The sequence below is a fragment of the Panthera pardus genome, unplaced genomic scaffold (genome assembly GCF_024362965.1).
Source record: "Panthera pardus isolate Hobbes unplaced genomic scaffold, ASM2436296v1 HiC_scaffold_25, whole genome shotgun sequence".
In the NCBI taxonomy this organism is placed as follows: domain Eukaryota; kingdom Metazoa; phylum Chordata; class Mammalia; order Carnivora; family Felidae; genus Panthera; species Panthera pardus.
The window spans coordinates 29,074,614-29,098,965 of record NW_026526821.1 but is presented as its reverse complement, the minus strand read 5'-3'; the positions used below and the strand labels follow the sequence as shown (position 1 = coordinate 29,098,965).

At 56.1% G+C, this 24,352-nt stretch overlaps 1 protein-coding gene across 2 annotated transcripts in view; it reads right to left on the bottom strand.

The window, feature by feature from the left end:
* Positions 1-447: 447 nt before the first annotated feature.
* Positions 448-24,352, bottom strand: part of STK35 (serine/threonine kinase 35) — a 43,843-nt gene continuing 19,938 nt past the window's right edge. For both annotated transcript variants that reach the window (XM_019462740.2, XM_019462742.2), the window contains exon 4: positions 448-4,534. The gene's annotated coding sequence lies outside the window, so the exon portion shown is untranslated. The remainder of the gene's footprint in view (positions 4,535-24,352) is intronic.

Sequence of the window (24,352 nt, the reverse complement as noted above, 5' to 3'; positions counted from 1 at the left end):
CAAAGCCTCAGTCATTCATACACATTAGGGGGATCCACAGTGTTCAAGGAACTTAAATATAATGTATCATACCAACCCGAGTAAACCAAGTACAAAAAATAGTCATATAAAGTTGTTCACACGTAGGTCCTAGATTACCAGCTTCTGTGCAAAACAAGAAAATAAAGAAAAATAGATTTATCAACTAGTATTCGAAGCTAACTTTGTGCCTGGGCTACTTCGTGCCTCCCGCACCCCCAAATGAATGTGAAATCGCCCGCAAATGCTCCCCTGCTCTGCTGAAAGAGGTCCCTGGGGCACGAAGGATTTCTTTACAATGTTCCTGAACATTCCTTTCCTCTTGTGGCCTCTCGCGGAAAGTGGGGACCCCCTCCCCCCCGGGGCAACCAACGGCAGCTGGATTCACTTCTCCACGGGTGGCCGTGGAGGCAACCCTCATGTGGCAGCTGGATTCACTTCTCCACGGGTGGCCGTGGAGGCAACCCTCATGTCTCACCTCCTGCTTTCCCTTCTGAGGGCATCGCTCTAGACAGGAGTCGAGTCCCTGCCCACCAAGCCCGGCAGGCAGGAGCAGAGACCGGCCCAGCGTCCCAAAGGCCTGGCCTCAGCCCCAAGCTTGGCTGTGGTCAGGCTGCCGGTTCCTAGGTGACTCCAGCAGTGCTGTGTCTGTCTGGGGGCCACCGGACAGGCCATAGAAGGGGAGAGGGGTTGGGGGAAAGCAATCGCCCAGGAGCCCCCGGATGTGTTTCGGGGGGAAGGGGTGGGGGGCGCGAGCAGGATCGAAGGTGAGAGGCGCACTTCGGGGGCAGGGCCGGAAGCCCAGGCAGCAAGGGGCAAGCTGAGGGCAGAGAGTTGGGGGGTCCCCTCCTTACGGGGTAGAGGCCCAACTCCTGCGGTCCCAAGTTTCCACAAGAGACTCTGAGGCTGAAACCCAGACATCCGTCCTATTAAGATCCGTCTTCTAAAAAGGTGAACTGCGACAGCATAGAAAGAACGTTCCTACCACGCCAGCTCTACCCTTTCTTAGAAAGACTCAAGCAAAAAATAACCTAACACTGGTTTTCTAGGAGCCAGCTGATATGTCAAGGAGCAGAGAACCTTGGAGGAAGGGAATGGTCGAGGCGGGGAATGTCCAGGGGGCAAGAAGGCTGCGAGGAAGGTGGTGAGTGGGTAGTCTTAGCACCGCGGGGTCAGGGTGCGCGCCCGGCCGTCTCTGCCCTCATTTGCTCTGGGACCACCCCTGGCAGTGCCGTAAAGGAGGCCAGGCCCCGTAGGGAGGCAGATCTCCGCCAGCGTTGGGCACGTTTCTCCTCCAGCTGTAAACAGGGTATTTCTCAAGTAAACATTGAACACACTTCCTCGGGAGGGCAGCCGTCGGGGGCAAGCCACGTCCAGGTGGGAGGAAAGAATTCCCACCCTCCTGTCCTGATGCCTCTGGGAAGAGAAGAGGCTAAGGCCCGGTCCTCAGTCCCCGGTGCCCAGAAACGGGTCAGGCGGAGCCGGTCTTGAGCAAACAGATGGCAGCATCCTCCTGGCTAGAGGTAAGAGGGAGGGGACCTGCTGGGGGGGTGAGAGCCAGAGTCCAGTCGGTGGTTCTTTTGTCCTCAGCTAAAGGACACCCTATGCCGAACACCCTATGCCTGGCCGCAACCCTCGGGGTGGGATGGGGCGAGGGGGCAGGGGGACCCTTCCTTCGTGGCTCTCTGTGGGCAGGAATGAGAGTGTGACAGACGGGCACGACACGGACACGGACAGGGAGAGGGATGCCGCGGGCCTCAGGCGGAGCCAGCAGGTCTGGTCAAGGGAGGGCAGTGGGATAAGGCACTATGATCTGTCTTGCTGAGTCCTCGAGCCGAGGGGGGAACTGAGCCCAACACCCACAGGGCTCAGGCCCAGAAGCTCCGTCCTCCGGGCTAACCTTTTCACAGATCCAAGAAGAGAATGACTGCTATTTTAAGGTCTGGAAACTCCTAGAACTTGGACGGGCCTTCCGAAGGCGGTGGCATGGAGAATGAGGTGCCCCTGAGCTGCTGCGCAGGTGGAGAGGATGAAAAGGCAGGAAGCTGACGGGTGGGGGAGGGGGGAAGGTGGCCGAGGAAGAGGATGGGGCTCCTCGGGTCCAACCCTAAGCTGGTCCACTGGCCGCGGGCAGAGCCGGCGCTCTCTTCGGGGTGGAGAGGCAGGCACTTGGGGCTAAGGAGCGGGCCATCCTGAGCCAGGGAAGGAGGCCCCGCCACCAAGCAAGGATCAGCTGAGTTCTGCGAGGGAAGGGCACGCAGAAGCCGGCTATCCCTACCAGGCCACCTGCCTCGTCCAAGGGCACAGACACCCTGGGACCTATAGGGGCTACTCTGATGCCAAGAGAAGTAACAAAGGGGGACCGCGGCAGCTCCAAGACCTCGCCCAGATGGAGGGAAGGGACCTGGGGAGAGAGGGGGAAAAGTCGAGCAAAAGGTAAATACCTTGTTAGGCCTGAGCCTTCACCAGGGACTTGAGGGCAGGGGCCGCAGGCAGGGAGGGCTGGGGTCGAGTTCAGGGACTGTTATTCCCATCCGTTCACATACAGAGACAGCAGCTCCCCGAGGGGAAGTGGGGGCCAGGCGACAGGCAGAGAAGGGGAGTGTGCTGTAATTAGGGACACTGCGCTGCCCAACCCCGAGGCATCCGAGAGGAGACAGGAGGCAGGTGGGCACAACGGGTCTCACCAGGAAGGGAAGGGCCCGGCTCGCACCTGCAGCCCTGCTCCCAGCTGCCAACCACCTGCTGGGGGGCGGGTGGTGGGGAGCAGTAGGAAATGTGTTGCGGGGTTGCAGTCTGGGGGGTGGTGTCGTGTGGGTCTCTCCCAAACTCCCGGGGCCAAAGGACGGCTGCTTTGGGGTTGGGGGAGGGGGGGGAACCCCCACCTTGGTCACACACCAACCCGAATGCCCTCCAACTACCTCCCCTATCGATCCTATGCTGGTTTAGAGAGAACAGAAAACAAACGTGACACAATTCCTTTCCCCTTCCCCCAACACCCTTTCCTGCTTGGCCATTAGGGGGTGAAAAGCCTCTGAAGTGGCTCCAGCAGCTTCTGGGTGACAGGGACCACACGAGGCCAGTCCCCGTGCCCCTGCCAGGGTTCAGAAGCCCGAGAGGAGGGAGCTGCGAGAGCACTGCCAGAGAGCATGGACGGCCGGACAGACCACAGCCCGAGCAGACACTGGTGGTGAGGTCCACGGGGTGGCACTGGGGAAGCCTTAAGGTGGCAGGTCACAAACGGGTACCTGACAGCTGCAGGGGGTCTACCCCGTCCCCTTCTCTGCTCTCGGCAGGTCCCTTCTTTCCTCACCAGACACGCTTACGCTGAGTGGGGACCTAACAGTAAGTCCCTAGGGGTGAGGAAGATGGCACCTGACCCTGTCTCCAGCCGTGATACCACAGGCCCACACGCGGGGCACACCCTTCACGGGGAGAGGACAGTGGCAGGCAGTTCAGGACACCCTGTTCTTATGGCAATGGTCACAACGGGATCTCAGGGACTCAGGCAGTCTCTGTGACAACGGGGACGTTTGGCGGGCACATGTGGGAAGGGGACGATCCAGGAGGCAGGAGGTGACGGGCGCTGACCTCACAGGAGTGACAGCTGCCTGCGGAAGACCCGGCCGTGTCCCAGGTAGAGGTTTGGCACAATAGTTTTTTCCTGGGGCGGGGGGGGGGGGGTCTTCCTCAGGGAGGGAGACCCGATAACAGAAAGGTAGGCTTGTCGAGCTGGGCGGGGCTGACACTCAACCACTAGGAAGCTGGGGGAGGGAGGAGAGGGGGGGAGTCACCTCCATCCCCCCGCCTGCCCCCGCCGCCCGCGAACTCCCACCACTGCGTGTCCTGGCGTGGCCCAGAGTTTCCAGAAGCCGAAAGAGAACAAACCCGCAGTTTGGACTTTCTTGAGTTCTCCTGCCCAAACCCTGTCTTCCTCTTCCAGGTGGTTCTTCGCCTCTGATCATTTCTAAGGCCCGAGGGTGAGCGAGGAGCAGCACGGCAGTGCCCGCGTCTGGTGGGGGACACGGAAGGACAGCCAGCAGGCTGCCTCCTGTCTTCACGCCCCCGTGGTGGGACCGACCCCCTGCCCCGCTCTGGGGAAGTGAGGTGTTGGAAGCAGAACCGGGGGATGGGTAAAACCAAGAAGGCAGAGGGAAAATAAAGGAACAAAACAAAATAGCTCCCTAACCCCTTATAAAAATTAAAAATGAAATTTACACATATGCTTTGTCCGTGTCGTTTCTCCACAGCATTAGTTTCTTGCTCTTCTGAAGTCTTAATCGTTTAAATTAAAAAAAAAAAGAAAAAAAGAAAAAAAAAAAAAGGACAAAAAATGAAATAAGATTAAAAAAAAAAAAATGAAGCGAAACTAAAAGGAGGGGGGAAATCCCAAACAAAAGCTTCACATTGTCGGAGATCCAGCTGTTGGGAGATCGCCAACCGACCAAGCCGTCACCTGCATGTTCTGCCGTCCTCTGTGTGAGACGTGATGAGACTGTGGGTCCCGAGGATCAACCTGGAGGACAGAAGGCAGGGGATGAGTGGACACAAGGCTGGGGATTTAGGCTCCAGCATCCGACCACAGGACGGCAGGACCTGTCATGTGCTGGGGGCCGGGGAGGTTCCTACATTCTCCCCCTGCTAGGGAGTAAATCTAGTTATGCTATAACCACCCTGCTGTAGGGACACATTATTCTTTCTTTCTTTCTAATTTTTTTTTAAATGTTTATTTATTTTTGAGACCGAGAACGAGTGGGGGAGGGGCAGAGACGGGGAGACACAGAATCCGAAGCAGGCTCCAGGCTCTGAGCTGTCAGCACAGAACCCCCACGCAGGGCTCGAACTCGTCAACCGCGAGATCATGACCTGAGCCCGAGTCAGACGCTCAACCCGCTGAGCCACGCTGGCACCCCGAGACACATTATTCTTTCTCACAGAGGGAAACTGAGGCACAGGTTAAATTACATGAGTGACATCACGCACTGACCAAGGGGCAGGCCCTGGCCGGGAATCCAGGCTTGTGGGCTGCAGCTACAAATCCGATCACGAACTCCTTCCCTATGCTATTAGGAAGAGTTGCCACGGGACCCCAGCTGTCCGTCCCTGCAGGCCCTGGCCCACTGTCCTCCTCGTCCTGATTGTGCCTCGTGGCCATGCTCTCGAGTTGACTTACCCTATCTCACAGACAAGTGAGGTCCTGTATGAGGTCTGAGAACCTGTAGCCGAAGCTCTCAGGTCTCCGGAGGATACAGCATCCCATAGCCACGGACGAACAGGGGTGACTCAGGGCCGTGGTTTAAGAATGAGGTTCTGGAGCCAGAACCTGCAGTGGTGAACAGGTCCTGCCACTTGACCATGGGGTAGATTTACGTCCTCCGCCCTGTGGTCCCATCGCCTGTACCAAATCGCAGGCTATGATGAGGACCAAATGAACGAATACATGTGACGTTAGAAACAGTGCCTGGGGTGCCTGGGTGGCTCAGTCGGTTGAGCGTCCGACTTCGGCTCAGGTCATGATCTTGCGGTTTGTGGGTTCGGGCCCTGCGTCGGGCTCTGTGCTGACAGCTCAGAGCCCGGAGCCTGCTTCGGGTTCTGTCTCTCCCTCTCTCTCTGCGTTCCCCACCCCCCGCCCCACCATCTCTCTCTCCTTCAAAAATAAATAAACATTAAAAAAAAAAAAAAGAAAGAAAGAAACTGTGCCTGGCCCTATTATGATTAGCTGTTGTTTGGGAACGGCCTTGGTGCCAGGTCTCGGGAGCAAAACCAGCCACCAGCCTTTCAGGGACCTGTTTTCTTGGAGGCTGAGAACACAAGAGCCTACGGAGATTAGCCTTGGCCAGCCCCTGGCTCCAGCCTGGCTGTCCCCGTCTGAGCTAAGCAGAACCCCGTCCTAGGCAGGCCGGGCACCCAGGGCAGCAACGCTCCATCTGTGTGGCACACGGCCTCATCTCGGGGTTTTGGAGTGCCTGCTCTCACCCTGAACAACTGAATCACACAAGTCTTCCACGGCACACTTGAAATCCCTCCAAATCCGCCCCGCCCCCCCCAAGGGCCTCACTGTTGGATACGCTCTGTCCGGCCTGAAAGGTCTGCCCTCCCCGCCCAGGGCCCTGCCCACCATCTCTCGCTGCCCGTGCAGCCCGACCACACAGGCCTGTCGTCCTCAGGTCCCAGGGAGATGCCTGGCTAGTCCTCACGAGAGGCCGTGGGGTCCAGCAGTTTTAGACAATTTGCTTCCTGTCAGCCTGTTTCCTCCTGGGCGAAATGGGGGTGGGGGGGGTGCTTCTTTAAGGTCTGACTTGAATAAATGACTGTAAACTACCTTGCCCACGGTGGGAACTGACTTACTCCGCGAACCTGTTCTCCCCTCGTTGCTGGCCAGAAATCGCTAATGTGTGAGATCTGAGCAGGTTGTAGTCCTGTGACCACCAGAACTGCTCCTAGCTATGGGTGAGGGGAGCAGGGGAGTCCCTGCTGGAGAAGTGCACGGGCGCCTTCTGGAAAGCCATCTGGCCATGTGTTCTCAGAGCTTCAGATGGGTGTAAGACCTCTAGACCCCAAAATTCCACTTCTAGACCTAGTTTAACGGATCATCTTAAAACATGAAAAGGGCTTTACGAATAAAGATGTTCACTGGAGTGTTATTTAAATTTTGATGCAACAACCCACAAATCCAAAGATAAAAGATTGAAGCCAATGATCCATCTACTCAGTGATATAATTACAGAGGAAATAAGGCTGTGTGGCGTTTTGAACATACTTCCCAGGGTTAAGAAAGAAGCAGGTTACGAAGTTCCGTGGCAGACGGTACGGCCATCACTGTGCAACAACCAAAAACCTCCAAGTGGATGGAAATTGGCACGAAATACGTCGAAACGTGGTACTCGTCACGGGTGTGTTTTCTTCTACCCTCACTTAGGAGCGAGGACACATCGCGTTTTCATGCTTTACTTTGTGATGGGAAAAATCGCGCACTCTAACAGATACGAAAAGCGGGCAGCCCCCAAGGAAGGTTGGGGAGGAGCAGCCCAAGACGCCAGACCCAGGCTCTTTTCTGGGCTCTTCCACACACAGTGCACGGCGAGAAATTGCCACATCTGTCAGGTGCGGTTAGACCGTGCAATTCCTCCTCTAGTTCAAGGCGAGGGAGGGGGCTCCCGGGGTCTGTAGATGAGTCAAGTGGGGAGTGCATTATAAAGGCACTTTTCGGAAAAGTATTTGATCTGGAAGAAAACACTGGACTTCTCAGCCCCAACCTTTTCCTCTGCTGCCTCTGCTTCCCTGCAGTTAGGTTCCCTCAATCGACAGCAACAAATCCACTGGCGGGTCTGGTATCCCAGTTTCTGACTTGGAAAAATAAAATCATCGTTAGCACACCCTGGGATGATGTAGAAGCCACCTCAAACTCTGGCTTTATTCAGCCGTGCCCGCTGCCTCCCGGCCCCATGCTTTCAAGATGAAGCAGAGCAACCAGCAGCCAGGGGGCGGGAAGGCTTGGGGGGAATCTCACCATCCAGGACATCCTAAGTCTGTGTAAAATAGGACAAGAAAAGCCCGGAAAATTGTAGGCTCGTGTGTGATCTCCTAAGATACTCTTTGGGACCAGTGACGACCAGTTTCAACCCTGCCTTCCTCCCTCCCCTGGCAGGATGCAAGCTGAGGACAACCTGCTCGAAGGGATGCCCATCAGCAGAGAGGTGGCCCATGGCAGCAGCAAAGCAGTGGTGGAGGAGGCGGAGAGATTCAGAACCCGGGACTCCCTTGTACACACTGAACGAGCAGAACCAGAGTGTGCCCATGGAAGGTCAAACCAACAGCACAGCTCTCCGCAAGCGCTCCCGAGACACCAGCGTGTAATGACCGCTGTGATCACCGGGTCCCCTGCCAGGAAGCCAGGCGGACATTTCCCACCGGCTCCTCCCCTCTCCCCCTGCTTTGGCACTGGGTCTGGTCCTCCTGGTAGGAGGTCCCAGGACGGCCTAGAGGTCAGGGTCTGCTTCTTCCCCGGGGCAGCGGTGGGGGGGGGGGGGGGGGGAGGGCAGGGACAATGAAAGTAAGAGGGCTGTCTTCCAGGAAGAGGACCTTGGCTTTGGGTTTCTCTCCCATCTCCCATGACAGAAGGTCCTCCGACCCTCTTATGGAGCCAATGGCAGCGGCCACATCAGAACACAGGATCTGCGGTCACGAGTGGGAATGGCTCAGACCACCCAGTTCTGGGTTAAAGCAGCAGCGGACCCTCCCGGGCACCTGCTGGAACAACGAATGGGCCCCCGGGCTTCATCCTAGCAGACGTCAGACCCAGCTCCCTGACTGCCCCTTCCGTTCTCAGCTTCACCCAGGGGCTGCCTCATCCCTCCCAGTGAAAAGCTTACCTCTGACCACAGAGCCCTCTTGGGAGGAGGCTGGGGCACAACGAAGAGTCGTGTGTGATTAACCTACAGATAACGTCAGCAGCACACTGAGCCATTCGCCTCCCTGGCCATCTCATTCGGTGAGGGTGACTGCCCCATTTTAACAAGGGAACGGGCCCAGAGAGAGGCCACAGTTCACCCCCCCGCCACAGAGCTGCTGAGCAGCAGACGTGGCACCGAATCCAAACTTCCCCAGTGTCCCTGCCCGGTCTTTCCGCTCTGACGGTCCGCACTTGGTGCTCCCAGAGCTGCCTGGCCGGTGGCTTCCGACAGCCCGAGTCTGCGATGGTCCTGGGTCGGGGGGAGAGGGGCCGGTGATCCGGGAAGGCGTGTTGGCAAATCCCGCGCTTTCTTATTTCGGCTCTCGGATGAGGGCCCCTCAGCACATCCAACCTTATTTCTCTGTACTTATCGTAACAGCAATCACTCACGGGGCACTAACATGCACACGCTATGGGTTTTGTAGGGATCAAGGCGGTGTTCAGCTCTCTTACACTGCTACCCGGCGTGTCCCCTCGCGGAGCCCTCAGCCAACCACCCGGTGACGCAGGACCTATCGTCACCCGGTTCCAGGGAAGCTCAGAGAACAAGGACTGCACGGCGAGGGGGGCAGGAGGGGAAAGGGTTTGCGCCTAGGTCGGCCTCCGCCCCCACCCACCCCCCACCCCAGCACCTGCTCATACCATGTCACGGTCACGGGAAATCCCTTCCTGGAGCGACCGGAGCTTACGTGGAGCTTAAAACCCACGTAATCCCTTCATCTACGGACACGGTCACCCAGGAAAGGGTTCACGGACAGCCTGGCTCAGGTACCGCCGCACAGGCCTGGGGTCTAGAGCACATCACGGGATGCGGTGTTCCTCTGCCTGCAAAGCGGTTGTCTGGTCTGATCAAGGAGACCGGGGAGCAAAGTGCTCCCGTTAATGCCACCAGCAGTTTGGACAACGGAAGTGGGGGGGGGGAGCGTGGTGGCTGCGAGGATGACGGTGCAGGATGGATGTGCTCCCACGTCCCCCCTTCCCGCCCCCCAGGACGCAGACGCGGAACACCCGGGTGACGAGGGGCCTGTCCCGTACTCCAAAGGTGCGGCCTTCCTACTCTGTTGATGTCAAAAGGTCATGTTTTGATGGAACCAGTTGGGACTGGTTGGTGATCCCCCAACTCCTATACTCCGCCTCCTCCTTTCAAACTGCACAGGGTCCTTCAAAACGCGCAGGTCTGGGAGCCGCAGGATTTAAAAGCCTCCAGGAGCCACGCCTACGTTTTAACTCCGTGTCTTCACTCAAATGCTCTATCGGGGAAACAGCACAGGCTGAGGTGGGCGGTCCTGGGTTCAAATCCTGCCTCTGCCGCTTACCAGCCATTTTTAATCATCTGAGCCTCCTTTTTCCTTACTGGCCGATGGGGTTTACCCTTTCAGGGTCTGCCGTGAGGATTCAAGGGAACTGCCCGCCCCAGCACTCGCCACCGGGCGGGACACCGTGTTGTTAGCTGTGTTAATGGTCACTGCGGTTCTCAGACCCAACTGTACAGCTTATCCAGAGATGGGGCTTAATTCAGGAACTTTCTGCCCCATAAGTTCCATATGGAGATGTAACATGAAGGCAGCGGACGGAGTAGTGGAGGAGAGGGGGGCTCTCCAAGCACCTTCTCTGAAAGCGAGTCCCTGCCTCAAGGAGTGCCAGCGGGCAAAGGTACCCTTGGCACCCTTCAACCTGCTCAGGCCTCAAGATGGGAGTTTTAATGTTTATTTTTTGAGAGAGAGAGAGACAGACACACAGAGTGCGAGTGGGCGACGGGCAGAGAGAGAGAGGGAGACACAGAACCCGAAGCAGGCTCCGGGCTCTGAGTTGTCAGCACTGAGCCCAAAGTGGGGCTCGAACCCACAGACCGTGAGATTGGACACTTAACCGACTGAGCCACCCAGGCGCCCCTCCTCTCATCTGTTCAACAGAAAAGGAAACCATCTGGTTGGCAGGCCCATACACTAAACACAGCACAAACTCAAATTGCAGTGTTAAGAACTCAACTCTTACCCAAGTTCTCCCCGCAGTCCGGGGTGGTGGTGTCACCATGGAGTTAATGATGCCTCTGACACGCTACACACCATGCAAGGCCTCATCAGTAATGTTTCCTTTGCCCCCAGCGAGGGGCCACGTAGGAACCGTCTCCACTTTACAGATGGGCAAACCAAGGCTCAGGGATTCGTTTTCAACCTATCATATGCCGCGGAGGCACCAGAGGAAAGAGGACGGCAGGGTCACAGAGGGGCAGTCCCCTCCCAAGTAGGATCAGCTTCAAACCAAGTCATTCCTCACTTGTTTAATACACCAGAGCCGCTGGCTTTTCTCCTATTCAGCAATCGACATGCCCGCCCCACTTCAGCGGCCACGGCAACACCGCCTGTCCCCTCACTGGCAGAGGGACCGAGGCCAGGAGCCAAGCTTTCTGACGTACCATTTATCTAAGGCTTTGTTAGCAACCATGGGGCTCGGAGCGGGGCTGTTCCACTAGGGAAAACCTTGCCACGAGCGGCCCATGGCACAGCACACGGGCGGGGTCCTGGCATGCGTTATGGTCTCTGAGCCCCGACCCGGAGGCCCAACGGAGGTGCCAAGTTTAGAAGCAGGTGCCGAACGTGGGGAGAAGATAGATCGTTCGTGGAGCATACTGTTACAGAGTGGCAGAGGGCTGGTGCTGTGTCGAGGGTCTGGGCTTTGAGGGAGAAGATCTAAAATGGACACCCCACCTTTTCCCATTACTAGTCAGGGCCCCGGAGCCTCGGTTTTCTCAACTTACAACGTGGACGTGCCCGCCACGCAGGGTGTGCATCTGGTGGCGGCATGGGTACACGGGCATGGTGGGGGGTGCGGGAGGTCATGGATGTGCGGGGACGGCCGCGTGAGACCACACCCCAAACCAAAACCTCACGGCACCACCAGCTGAGGCAAAAATGCCTGGCAAGGCGACTTGGCTTCAAGTCAGCCCTCTCTCGAGGGGACAGCCTCCTTTCTGCTTGGGGCCTCAGCAAGTGCTGGTCTGGCTGCGTCTTCCCCTGGCCCTCGACCTGCCCCCTCGCTGTCCCGAGACCACACTCACCCTTCCAGGCCTCTTCCACATGCTTCCTCCCGGAGGCCCCAGTCCCTGCGCTCCGGCAAGCAGACCCCCACGAGCCAAGCCGTTGTGCTCCCCTCTTTCCACCGCTAACCCCAAGCTGCCTTAAAGGACAGGACCGTCCTGTGCTTCTCCTGAGCCTCTCGGGCTGCCAAGCCCAGAAGGAGTCCAATCCTGGCTGACGGACAGGAACCGGGAGTTCACACGAGGCAGTAAGAATTAATTTACAAACTTCACAGAATCATTCAGCGTGACAAGATCTTAATGTGAAAATATGGTTATGAAATCCCTGCCTGTAGTTGGGGTCCCATTGGAGGGGACTCTACGTCCCCCACCAAGCTGGGTCAAGAGAGATGCTCGCCCTCACCTTGGAAAACCGGGCCACTTGTCCAGGCTCCAGCAGGTGGCAAGGCAGGAGCTGGGATGCTGCCTGTGCAAGCGGGCCACACCATGCCGCCCCCACATACCTTCCGAGCTGGGTGGAGAGACCAGGCGCACGGGGATTTCCCCGACATGACATCGCCTACCCGTTACAGGACCGGGGGGCTCCCCGGCCGATTTCGGCCCTCTCCCCCATCCCCTCCCTTACTGCCCTTCTGTTCAGTCTAGAGAGGGAAGCCTGAAATCCAGGGGTGGCCACCTGGAAAATGCAACAGTGCTCAACGACGCGCCTTAGCTGGCCAGGGAGGGGGTGGCGGTGAGCCGGCCGGGGTCCTGTCGGGCAGGGCAGACACCCACACTCTACACTCAAAGCACACGGGTTGTTGCAACAGGTGGTGGCAGGGCGGAGAGGGGCAGGGCAGCCTCCCCCCTCCCGAGGAAGCAAACACCAGCTCTCCTGCAGCCAGTGGCCCACCTCTGTCTCAGAGGCCACCTGCCCTGTCTTCGGCATCCTCTTTACCCACTCATGCGTCTCCGGAGGAAGCAGCCCCAGGAATTCTGAAAGGCAAACCGTCACCCAGGCTGTAACGGGCACAAACCCAACTACAGGAATTTACTCTTGTGCTGCAATCCGCTAAGAGACACTAAGGTAAAATGCGGAAAAAATGATACAGGACCTCGCCTGGCCTTGGGAACCCGTTTCCGGTCATCTAGCTTTCCCTGCTCTTTGCCGAGGACCTCATTTCTTCCTGGGCCACCAGGGCGCTTGGGAGCAGGGCAGGGGTTCTAAATCTGGGGTCCTCGGAACTCCAAGGATGCACGGGGTCTGCAAATGCCCTGAAGCCACATGAAGTATCACAGTGCGTGTCAGTCCTGGGCCTTTTTCTGGAGGGACAGCTCCAACACTCAGATTCGGAGAAGGGCCCGCGATGCAAGGAATCTTGAGAGCCATGGGCACCTCTGCGGGCTCCCTATCTATCAGAGCAAAAACTCTAAGCAGAAAGCAATGCTGGAGGGCTTACTGGGGTTCCCCACCGCACAGGTGAGCATGACAAGCCAGGCTGGGGCTCAGGGCTGCAGGGCGCGCTGCTGGGGGGCAGGCTCCAGCTTTACTGTACCAGAGCCCTTCCTCCAGGTGGGCTGGGGAAGATCCCCTCCCTGCAGATGTTCAAGGCAAACCACAGACTCCTCTTTTTTTAATTTTCTTAATGTTTATTTATAATTGAGAGACAGACAGAGACAGAGCACGAGCATGGGAGGGGCAGAGAGAGGAGACACAGAATCCGAAGCCGGCTCCAGGCTCTGAGCTGTCAGCACAGAGCCCGACGCGGGGCTCGAACCCACCAACTGTGAGATCATGACCTGAGCCGAAAAGTCAGTCGCTTACCCGACTGAGCCACCCAGGAGCCCCAAACCTGAGACTCTTAGAGCGGACAAAGGCCGTGGGGAGGAGACAGGCTCTGTGCCGAGTCAGCTGAGCTCGATCGGTGGCCCACTTACCACAGTGAGGACACACACTGTCGCGGCAACAGCTGGCAGGGCCTGGTTTGCTGAGCGAAAGGGGAGCGGGCAGAGCTTGGAGCCAAGATGGCGAGCGGCTGCAAACAGATGGCAGCCTCATCCCCAGGGTGTCAGCCAGGTCGTCCAGGGCAGGGAGCGTTTCCGCATACGACGCAGCCAGCAGGTACCACGGAAGCTTGCAGACTCCGAGCCCGGGACGGATTACAGCAGTGTTCCTGTCGTCACCGCTGTGGACTTGCTGAATAGTGTTTCAAACCTTCCCATTCGTCCAAGTGCGTGGCCCCAAAGCATGCCAGATGCCCAAAAGGAAGTATTTTAATTTTTTAAAAATATTTTATTTATTTTTGAGACAGAGAGAGACAGAGCATGAGCAGGGGAGGGGCAGAGAGAGGGAGACACAGAATCCAAAGAAGGCTCCAGGCTCTTAGCTGTCAGCACAGAACCCGACGCGGGGCTCGGACTCACAAACCACGAGATCATGACCTGAGCCGAAGTCGGACGCTCAACCGACTGAGCCACCCAGGCGCCCCCCTCAAAAGGAAGTACTGGCAAGATCCAAGAGTCGGACATCTGGAAGGTTCTCTGGTGACCAGCAACCACAGGACCGTACCCCGCATCACCCCCACCTGGGTCCAATCTGAGGATGCAGACCCACTTAAAGCCAGTCTTCCTGGCCTTGGGAAGTCACCTCGGGAGACCTCAGGAGCCGGGGAACACCTGACCTGGTAGACAGGTACCAGCTGGCGCTCCAGATGAACTAAGGGGGAACTTTCTGTCTGCAGAAACAGCCCTGGTAATTGGCAGTAGGCTACAGGGACACCCTAACTAATTCCCCTCCTCAACTGATTAAGCGTGGGGATGAAATGATCGCTGCCAAGGGCCTCAATCGGTCCCCGAAGAGACTGAGGTGCAGCTGTGGCTGCTGTGATGAACAGACAAAGGGCTCCGGGGAGAATTCTCCTCGCTGGCCCCCTGCCAGGAGGAGATCTAAGGTGCGGGCACAGCTAAAGGGAAGAGGTGGTTCTTCCATATGGTGATGGGACAGTTGGTGGTTATAAAAGGCAAGACTCCGACGAGGTCATGCCCACAGTGGTCTGGGCAAAAGGAGACCATATGGATTTCTGGCTACAGCCACCAGGCGGAACGAGGCCCGGCGTGCCCAGGGGAACTCACTGGGGCCACTTGCTAAGGGGCCTGGCGCTCTCTCAGCGAAAAGAAGAGCCCTGCGGATCGCTAGCGGAAAGCCACGTGAAAACGAATGATTAGCCCATACGGATTTGGCAAAAACAAACAGGCGGATCGAAGGCCAATGCACCGAGCTGTCGGTTAACCGAGCTCTCCCCGTGTGCTACGACTTGCGTCGGGCCCTTCCTGCTTCTCGTGCATGGAGTCTTTGCAACAGCGGACGGTGAACGGCCGTGTCCAACGGGTACCACTGAGCAGACGGGAAGTGGGGATCCAGAGAAGTTAGGGGGCTTGACCAAAGTCACCCAGCTAGGAAGCGGGAGGGCTGCAATTCAAACCTAGATTTATCAGCATACCAGATCCCCAAGCAGGTGCCTTCCTGGCACGAGCGTGGAAGCACCGGGCTCCCGATGGCTTTCCCGGGTGTGGCCTCATCGCCCTTCATGGGCTCAGAAAAGGGCTGTGCCGTCGTCTCGCACCTTCTGGAGGCTGGCACGGTCGGGTGTGGCATCTCCTCCCTCCCCCTGTGCGGACTGGCTCATCTGCTGAGAGTAATGCAGCCTTGTATACAACCACTGCCACCCACCCCCACCTTTTCTCCAGGGCGAAGGTCACCCTCCTTAGGTTGACATTCAAGGCTCTCGGCAACTTCACGCTATTTCGCTCTCCCACTGCACCGCTGTGTGAACCAACCCAAAGACCCGCTCTTGACACAGATTCTCAATGTTCTCATGCGGTGTCCCTTGCTGAGAACACCCGTCGGCCCTCCTTTCTTCAATGGCTACCTTAAGTCACAGGTCCCACGTGTTGCCATTACCCACTTTCTCAACCAAAAGCCAGTGCTACCTCTGCTGAGCTCCCAGGAGCACTGAGCACCGGGCCGCTAGACTTGCTAACGTGACCTGTCTTCAGAAGCGGGTGGAAAAGAGCAGGGACACCTCTAGCCCTGGAGGTGGCATTTGCTAGCCACGTGGCCAGTGGGGCAAGTCACTTCCTGTCTCTGGAGTGGAAAGGACGCCATACCCAGGACGCACGTGAGGTTTTAACAAGATAATAAACATAGTGGGAGAGTACGAAGTCTGGCCAACGGCATGTGCTCAGTAAGCGAGTGAGTGTGAGAGAGAGAGAGAGAGAGAGAGAGAGAGAGAGAGAGAGCCCCCCACCGCCTGCCCTCACGCCTTACGATAATAATAAAGACTCCAGGCTGTACCAGGCCTGTTCCTATACAGAAACAAATACAGCAAAGGCAAGGCCACCAGCTAGCTGCGAAAGCTCTCAGGAAGCATGTGTAAAGGAGTAAAGAAATGGACGGTTCCAGGGAAGGAGATGTGAACAGGTGGGGCCAGCCTCTACCCTGTGTCCCACGTGTCTTCTACCCTGTGCCCCACATGTCTTGAAAACCAAGGCGTCTGGGGACAGCTGAAGGACTGACTTTGAAGCCCCTTTCCCCGTGGCAAGTTCAGGCCATGGGGCCACCCCGCAGCTCTTGGTTCTTGCACAGACATGCCCGAAGGCGACCGAGAGCAGAGGACTCCCCCGCACCTTCTCCCCCTGTACTCCTGTCCTTAACCCAAAATAGAAAGTAGTTCCCAGTTTACAAATTAAAGTAGCTCTCAAAATCAATTTTATAGCCAGCAATCATGGTCCTGATGTTATATAACCACACACACACACACACACACACACACACACACACACACACACACACCCACCCACAAAGAGCAAGATGCCAGCGCTAGAAAGCTGCTCTCTGGCAGAACCAGCAGCCTGCCCATGTGACAGGACGCTGCACAGGTTTTCAGCTCTGAAAAAGCAAAAGTAAATACAAAAAAACAACAAAACGCTATGTTCTTGGGACATAATTATAGCAGAGTGCATATGCAAATCAAGACAGAAGAGCCAGACACATCAGTCACCTAATGAGAAGCTGATTACAAAAGAACAGATCACAGGAAGGCACGGTGATCAAACGAGGGCTGCGAAGGCAGCCTCGGGTCTCAGGGGGGCTCTCGGGGCTCAAGAAGGTTTCCCGTGTTTAGCCCCAAATTTGGGATCCAATGGCACCCCCAAAAAGACCCAGAAAATCACATACAACTTACCAGATGCCTGTCTAGAGGAGAGAGGATGGGTTTATGGCCACACCTCCAAGATATATCTGTGTATTTTCCACCCCCCAGAGCCCCTCTCCTCCTGCAGGTTCACGGCCTCGTACATGGCTCTGACCCCCAGCCCAGAGATTCACGGAGCCACCCCTACCTTCGTCTCCCTCATTCGGTCCACCTGCAAGCCTCCGGCGATTTCCAAATGCACCTTGAATTCACTCTTCCCCATCCCATGCACCATCCACCCTAACCTGGAAACCCGACTTCCCAGTTGCCCACCCTGTCCCACCTGGGTCTGGACTTGCCCTCTCCAACCCTGGGCACAGAGCCACAGTGCTCCTGTAAACATGGAAACTGATGGTTACCGGTGCAGGGACTTAAAACCACCTCCAGAGCCTCACAGATCAGGCTCCTGTCTCCTTCACCTGCCCCTACCGATTCATTGCCCCCCTGCCTGGTAGACAGCTCATTCCTCAGGTCTCAGTTTCAATGTCACCTCCTCTACAAGACTTTCTCAGACCGCCTCGGGCAGGTCCCCTATCTTCTGCTATTTCCTCTACCCATACATGCTTGAAATCATAGCTCTAGTTTTCCTTTAGGACCTGACCTGTCTCTCAAACCATGGTCCAAGTACCTGGACGGTGGGGACCAGATCTGAGCTGTCCCCGATATACTGCAACACCTACAGGCTATCAAGGAATTTAACGGGGGGGGGGGGGGGAGGGGCGCCTGGGTGGCTCAGTTGGTTGAGCGTCCGACTCTTGACTTCGACTCAGGTCATGATCTCACGGTTCGTGAGATCGAGCCCCCACATTGAGCCCATGCGCTGACAGCACCGGGCCTGCTGGGGATTCTCGCTCTCTCTGCCCGCCCCCCCCCCCCCCACCTCTCTCTCCCTCTCAAAATAAGCAAACTTAAAAGAAATTAAAGAGCCCCTCTGGGGTGTGTGTTTTCTTTTTATTGGTGGGGGCAGGTGGGAAGCACATGAACGCACACACATTCTGAGACTGCTTCTAGCTGTTACCGGTGTGGCCAAGAATTAGTATGGAAAGACAACAGAACGCAACAGCTATGGAGTGGCTAACGCATGCCTAGCATTCCTAGGCTAGCTGTATATTAATTTTCCTTTTAATCTGCATGCAAACCCTATAGGGGACGTGCTAGCAGGCCATCTTATAAATGAGGGCTCCAAGGCTCAGAGAGGTGCCAGAGGTTTAGCCAGACTGAGGTCAGGGATTAGCTTCATCTCCATGGCCCAAGCTGGGCACAGAGCAGGGGCTCCATGCGCGCCTGGGGGACGAACAAGTGAAGGTTTGGAGTCAGGATTCAAAGCCACGTCTGAGACTCCACTTAGACGTCTAAGCCCTCCCTGCATATTGTTGCTCCCCCATTCCCTCGGTCCAGCTGCCTCTCAAATTCCCCCCCTTTCTGGAAGGGCGATCGCCCGTCCTACCACGGAGACCTCACAGGGCGCCGTATTCCCCTGGCGGTACTTGCTGGGGATCCTCCCAAGAGGCCCACTATATTATTATGGCTCAGCAGTCTAGTCTCCCAGGGCCACGGAAGCCCACGGAGAAGTTCAGTTATTTCCTTTCTCCTCCCAGGAGCAGGTGGCTGCAGGAACTCAATCTCATCCTAAGGACACTTGCACAGAGGGAGAAACCGACAAAGAATCGGGAGTCTTGAGTCCTGGAAACTCCTCCACCTTGGAGCCCACGAGTGCGCCAGGGCTGAGGGGGCGGGAGGGAGGGCCGCCAGCGGTCCTTCAGCTGCCCTGGTTTTCTGGATGAGGAAACCACGGCCCACAGAGAAGTGCCTTGCCTGAAGTCCCAATGCTAGGTAATTATGGAAGGCAGAGACAGGATCAGGATCTGGTGGGGTCCCTCCTCCTAGTGCTTAAGCCTAAATCTAAGCTTTTTGAGGGCAAAAGGTTAAGAGGCAAGGTGCAACAGACGGCAAGGTAGGCAGGCTGTGCCGTAGCCCTCTTTTGTGCGGCCCGCTCGCAGTCCTGAGTGGGCATCAACTTCACCCAGAGGGCTTGCCCAATACCGCTCCCTGGCTTCCAGCTCCATGGGACCGAAGTGGGGCCAGAGATCCGCATTCTAACAAGTTCCCAGGGGATCCCGCCAGCCTCGGGACCACACTCTGAGAAGACTGGTCACTAATGCCGTGTGTGCTGGGGCGTGGGAGCTCGTGAGGGGTGGCGGGGAGGAGTGTGGCAACAGCTTGTCAATATCTTCAAGTCCACGGGATAGAATCTCGATCTATCAAGTAGGAGACTTCTTACTTATGTCATTCGCAGTTCCTGCCACTGCTGCAATGGAAGCAACCTTTCGGACCCTGGTTAAAGCCTACCCAAGGCCACGTAATCAGGCTGCAGACCCTGAAGACTCACATCTGGGTCTGCCTACGGCACCACCAGCTTACGCCCAACTCCAGGACACTCTAAGAGTGGGCGGGACGCCAGAGTTCCAGAACAGCTGTCCTACCGCCACAGGGCTTCCAAAACACTGGGCTGGAGCGAGGTGCTCTGCCGAGGTTCCTCGTGCTACACCTGGTTGGTGCCCCTGCCCTGAGCATCTGAGGGGCAGGGGAGAGGGGTGGATGTCTGGATCCCATCAGCGGGGACATCTGGATTTCAGCTTAGGCAACTGGCCTAACCTCCCAAACAATTTTTTTTTTTCTAGAAGGTAAAAGCCACTCTGTTGTTTGTCCGGGGTGTGGTATACTCACCCTCATTTCTGTTGCCCCATGCGAACCAAGGGTTCCTTCCAAACATTCGTCAAACCGAGTATGCAATCTGGTTACTAACAACAAATGAGTCTTTACTTGTGACTTCCAGTTCTCCTTATGTCTGCGCGAGGCTGGGCTGGGCCGCGAAGGCCCACGTACTCTGCCAAGATCTGACTGCATCGTACTTCCAGCCCAGGCCTCAGATGTGCCCTAGACCAGAGCCTTCTGGAAGGACATGTCTGAGACATGTCTGAAAAAAGCAGAAAGGAAAAAACAGCAACAACAACAAAACCAAAAGGGTGCTGCCCATGAGATTTCGGGGTTTCCTTTTTCCAGAAGGATGGACGTAAATGCAGAACGAGTCCACTGGAACGAGTCCATCGCTCTGACTTTCCCGTTGGAGCAGCTGGCCGATGCCAAAATCCCACATCATATACCAAAGCTGACCTGCTCTCCATCACTGCTACAGTACCGACCAGGCCTTGGAATGACGAAGAGCCAAGGTTTACCACGCGGCAGGTTACCTGCCCAGGTGCCTTCCAGGCTCCTTTTTTGCAGCCTAGAAAAATAGAGGCATTTTCATCTTCCTCACTATGCCCTATGGTGTGCCTGGGTGGCTCTAATCCATTCCTCCCGAGTCCCTAGACATCATTTTCTTTTACAAAGAAACAAAACACAGAAATCTGACCTGTGTATGATGCAGGCTGAGTTATAGCTTTCCCCTGGCACCTCTAACTGAAAGTGAAATTCCTTTAAAGTTGGGAAATTCATTGCAGTATTTTATGGTATTGATTTATTTTAAACTTGGCTGGCAGTTTTAAGGCCTGCCATGCCTCTGAATCCCAGAAATGCTGGAGGAGGTCTCCATTTCCTTTGATTCGGTAAGACCACAGAGGACTCACTAGTGGAAATGAAAGGAAGGGCTGCGATACTGTATGTTGCTGCCCTAGTTTATCAAGACAGCACCCTGGGCGTTCTCCCCAGGTCCTGGGTCCACAGCACATCTCTGGTTGGGATTTCGCTACCAGAACCGTATCCTCTCTCCTCGCCAGCTGGGTCCTGTACCCAACAAAGCCTCGGTAAAGCTAAGGCGAGTTTCTGGCAAGCCCTGAGCTGTGACCTGCTCGCTTATCACCTGGTTTACAAGGTGCCTCTGAATTTGCCTTCGGGAACTAGCTCAAGGTACCACCTCCTCCGGGAAGCACCCCCTCCACTCTCTCCAGGCTTCCTATAGCTCTCCGGAGCCACAGTGACCACAACTAAGCACCCGTGTCTCATCCGCGCTGCCACACGGGTCAACCGCCAGGGGGCAACACTGGAGGCCATACGATCGACACCAAATGTGACGTGGCCCCATTGAGAGGCACCAAATGAGGACATCCTCTGCTTTAGTCAAGATTTAATAAATGCACTGGAAGTTTTGTCGGGGAGAAACCCAACAACCACTGCCATTTTGCTTTGGGTCCAGAGCCTCAACTGCCCAGGCTACTTCCACTTTTACTTGGGACGGGTTTCCACCAGGATACCTGGCAGATGGAACGGGCAACAGGTTGCTTCGGGTCATGTCGGAGCCCCTTCCGCACACTGGTGTCAGACGGTTCCGGCACTCCCTCAGCGCAAGCGCCCTCCTGGCGGCCATCAGCGGCAGTGGGCTTCGGGTCTCCCACGGTCCAACCTTTGGCTAATTCTCACTTCTGCCTGCTCATGTGGCCTCTGCCTACCGCTCCCCGACCCCTGGTTAGGTGGGTGCCTCCCGTCTCCCAGCCTCGCCTCCCCTGCCCACGTTGGAGGCCGCGGCGGTGTGACACAGGAGGCATCCACACACAGGTGAGGTCACCCGAAGGGGCGGGTGGCGTCCAAGATCGGCTGTCAGACTGAACGTTGCCCACGGGTGGCACCGTGCACGAATGCCTTAGGGGTCGCCGATGCGGTGCTGCTTGGAGAGGGACCCTGTCATCTGCCTGAAAACGTCAACCCATCGAAGGCCGCTTTTGAAGAGGCTGCAGGAAGCAGAATGGAGCAGTGAAACCTCCGGTCGGACACCCTGCTTTGAATCCTGGCTCTCAACACTTAGTAAAAGTGGTTCTCTGCTTCCTCAACTGCAGAAGGACGGCCGCCCGGGACAGGTACGCAGGTGCTATGGGCTGATTATATACAGCGTCCACTATAGAAAAGATGTGGAAAGTATTTAATTCAGAGGTGAGGACAAAGGACAAAACCTCTGCTCAACACCAGTCAGGGGCCCCTCAGAGCAGGTTTTGATAACCAGGGGCTATGATCGTTGGTAGGAGTGCCTGTGTCCTGGAGTGGGGGGCAGGAAATGGGACTTGGAAGGACCCCAACCATCAGGCAGGCCCGCTTACAGCTGGATGATTACAAAAGCGATTTTGCTGTGCGCTGCCCAAAGGGATGCCGTCTGGGCTCAGAGGAGCCAAGGATGCCAGGGAGGAGCAGAATGTGAGGAACAACAGCCCTGGGGCAGGCCTGTCCCCTCACTGAGGCTTTGATGTCCTGAGGAGCTTCAAGGGACAGATTATCCCTGGGGGCCACCAGCCCCATTACATAACCCACAGCTCAGCTTAGCTTCCTCCCGTTGATACAGCTGGAGCCGGAGCAGGGATGGCGACAGCAGGGGCAGAAGCCAGCCCCTCCCAGGGAACTGTCTGGTCTCACAAACACCAGCCTTTGTGACCCAGGGGAGCCTCCAGAAAACATGAGTGGACGGACCAGGCCCTGCGGCCTCCCTGTAAGCTGGTACCCAGGGCTGCCAGGTCGTCACAGTGAAGGCTGAGCTTTAATTTCCAGGGGAAAGGAGAAGCGAACCTTCTGGATCTTTGCTCCCGACCCCTGCACTCTTACGCAGCCCCACAGTCCCGTGGAGTGCGAGTGGGGAGATTTCCATTTTACAGACGGGGACTCAAGAGAGGCTCAAGACTACAGATCTCCTTGGATCAAAGGATTGATAAACACCCACTCAAATCTATTCCCCTTCCAGTGAGCTCTCAATTTTAATGTTTTTATTTATTTTTGAGACAGAGAGAGACAGAGCATGAGCAGGGGAGAGGCAGAGAGAGAGAGGGAGACACAGACTCTGAAGCAGGCTCCAGGTCCTGAGCTGTCAGCACAGAGCCTGACGCGGGGCTCGAACTCCCAGACCGTGAGATCATGACCTGAGCTGAAGTCGGACGCTTAACCGACTGAGCCACCCAGGCGCCCCTGAGCTCTCAATTTTAAATAAGACCCCCACTCTTTAAGGATCTAGGTCATCTACTTAGGGCAAGGATGGCGTCTCCCTCCTCCCATCCTCTCTTTGGAAGGGTCAAGGTTCCACCAGAGACTAAGTGGGATGAGCCTCTGGGGTGGGAGGAATCAAACGGACTCCAGTCCCCTCAGCAGCTAAGGCTTCACGGACAAAGTGTCCTTCTTATCCCTCTTTGGGCTACCTAGCTGTTCACCAGCACGCAGTGCTTTCCTGGAGAAGAAACTAGCTCCCAACTAGAAACCTACTAGGTGCTCCTGGAGTACCCATATTACTCGTCTCAGCCTTCACTTGGTGCTCAACCGTTTGCCGAACACAATTACAAAGACCCATGATTTCAGGGCGCCTAGGTGGCTCAGCTGGTTAAGCATCCGGCTTCGGCTCAGGTCACGATCTCGCTGTTTGTGAGTTTGAGCCCCGTGTCGGGCTCTGTGCTGACAGCTCAGAGCCTGGAGCCTGCTTCCGATTCTGTGTCTCCCTCTCTCTCTGCCCCTCCCCCACTTGCATTGTCTCTCTCTCTCAAAAATAAACATTAAAATAAAGAAAAATGCAAAGACCCATGATTTCCATAGATGATTCAATGAGGCAATACCCCATATCGGCTGACACCAGGGACTTAGACCTGGGTTTAAGTCTAGACTCAGCTCCAGACCAGCGGTGACCTTTGGGAAGTTACATGAAAAGAAATAAATGAAATAATGGTCAAAAACACTTGGCCCACGGACGGCCAGTGACTACCCCCATCCTGGACACCTTCGGAACTGTCGCCCTCCTTCAAAACCTACCCCCTTAACCTTAACCTCACATGCACAGGGTCTCCAGGTGGGGGTCCCATGGCCCGGAAGCTCAGTTTCATGTGTCTGCTTCCCACAGGGCCTGCAGTCCTGTGAGGGAAGGGCAGGGCAGGGCTTATGTGCTCCTGGATTCACAGCTGGGGCAGGAAGTCACTCTCAACTGAGAGGGGACCCAAATGCCTATTTGTCCCAGGTTCCCAATTTCCCCCTGACAACCTGTGTTTTAATTTACCCTCCAGGGATCCTGTTTTGGAAATTCAGCTGTTTAAAACGAACCACGTTAAGCATTTCTTTCCCATCTTTTAGTCTCCAGCATCACCGCTGATTAACTGGACACTCAGAATGGGACACAATTTGGGGAGGATTCTGCCAAAAGCAAACAAATGATCTGAATAGATTTCTACAGCTCCGATGAGAACGAACATGCTGTTGCCTGTTGGATGATCTGAAAAAGGTTGGGAATCTGCAGAAGACCGTGAGGGGCCCCGCCAGAGGTTGGGGGACCGTCCTCTCAAATCTCACAAAACAAGAAAAATCTGAAGCCCGGGTCAAGGGGTCAACTCAGGTCATCCAGCATGCGAGCCCAGAGCCACGTCTTTGGACCACAGGCCAAGGATAAATATATCCTTTATTACTTCAACAATAACTTAAGCCGGATTCTTTTTTCTCCGATGTTAGGCAGCTACCAAGATCACATATGGAACAAAGAGTATTTTCTATGACCCTTCAGGTCACAGCAACATCTGATTTCCTTCAGCAGGCCTGAGCCACCCGCTCCAAGTAAATGTCACTCAAGGGCCCTGGCTTCGTCCGGCCCTAGTAACCGAGGCTTGT